Source organism: Aulostomus chinensis, chromosome 1 (genome assembly GCF_037954235.1).
Source record: "Aulostomus chinensis isolate RoL2024-O1b breed Wild chromosome 1, RoL_Achi_v1.0, whole genome shotgun sequence".
Classification (NCBI taxonomy): domain Eukaryota; kingdom Metazoa; phylum Chordata; class Actinopteri; order Syngnathiformes; family Aulostomidae; genus Aulostomus; species Aulostomus chinensis.
The window spans coordinates 39,035,805-39,037,351 of record NC_141320.1 but is presented as its reverse complement, the minus strand read 5'-3'; the positions used below and the strand labels follow the sequence as shown (position 1 = coordinate 39,037,351).

At 46.3% G+C, this 1,547-nt stretch overlaps 1 non-coding gene across 1 annotated transcript; it reads left to right on the top strand.

Annotated features, from left to right (window-relative positions):
• Positions 1-599: 599 nt before the first annotated feature.
• trnaq-uug (transfer RNA glutamine (anticodon UUG)) lies at positions 600-671 on the top strand. The gene has a single exon. It is a non-coding gene; the product is annotated as a tRNA-Gln (tRNA).
• Positions 672-1,547: the final 876 nt, after the last annotated feature.

Genomic DNA, 1,547 nt, shown 5'->3' with positions numbered 1-1,547 from the left:
CAGGGAAGATGGAGCAGTGAAGAGGCCACATTGTGGCGTCCTAAAGAGGACATTTGGTGGAGCCTGAGACGGCAAACATCACGCCCCCTTCATCAGAAGAACCACAGCACCAGAAGAAAGAATCCTGGCAGTGACGACAGGGAGGATCAGGGTGACCTCCTCACCACCACCTTTGAACCTTCAAATGAACTTTAAAAAGCTTTAGAGTGGAGAAGGTTTTTAAAACATTTTATTGTTTTTTCCTTTCATTCTCATTTGTGCGATTGTCTGATTCATTAGAAATAAACACTGTCTGCTGGGTTAAAATTGACTGTGATTCTCTTTTTGCATGCAAGTTGAAAGTTCTGCCAATAAAAACCACAAGTATTTGAAGACCAAAGGAAGGACCCCCAAAGTCAGGACCCTGAGATCAAAGTGAGCGCTCTGATCTCAGAGGTCTGGGATATTTCCCATCCCATGGTCCTTCAAATAAGAGCTCTGTGTCACTGTCTCAAAGTTTTCAACCGTATTTGTTTGTGAAAATTAAAACCAGATGACCACTGTAGTCCCTCCTACATGATTAGTGCCATATTTCGTCTCAATCACATCTTCTTTGGACAGGTTCCATGGTGTAACGGTTAGCACTCTGGACTTTGAATCCAGCAATCCGAGTTCAAATCTCGGTGGAGCCTCCAGCACGTCTCTGACAGGCTTTGAAAGTGGAGTTGTGTTTGTCCGTGGCCAACTCCTGCTCCTTGGCTGCGGTGGACGGGAGGAGGCTCAGGTCCTAACAATGCTGCCTCCAGCTTTAATTAAGACCTCAGTTTTGTCCTGGTTGAGCTGGAGAAAGTTCTCTGTCACCATGACAGGTAAATGGACATCAACTGGTCCTGAGTCATCAGGAGACACGGCCATGTGAAAAGAAGAGAATGGCTGCTAGCTTGACAAAGAACTGCACAAACCAGGTTCAAGCTGGACTTTGGACCCTGGTATCTGCAACGACTCCATCAACTCCTAATCTAGCAGCTCTGCTGGGTCCAACTATTTTACAGAACATTTGACAGACCTGTGGAGCAGTGAGGACACACATGAGTTGATCACATGATCCACTGAAGCACCATTTTACCTGCCACTGAGGTCACCAGCATGAACTGGAGTTGGGAATCTTGAATTGAACCTGGTATCACAGCGACACCTACTGCTGCAAAATGGAACAGCAACATTGAACCCAGTACAAGATTGGAGGGAGACTGATGGTCGCTGTTTGGGTTTTTGAAAAACAAGGGGGGCGTTGGTTCAAGCTGGATTCTCAGAGACTATTTCCCCAACCTCTACATTGGAATCTACACTGTCATCCAGTCATGTGACTGAAGTCATCCAGTCACGTGACTGAAGTCATCCAGTCATGACTGAAGTCATCCAGTCATGTGACTGAAGTCATCAATTCATGTCAGTGATGTCACTCTGCAGGACTGTCATTGCCGTCTCATTCTAGAAAAGAACCCAGACTCCACCTGTGGCTCCATGATAACTGATGGACCTCTGGTTGGAGGCTGGACGATGATGTT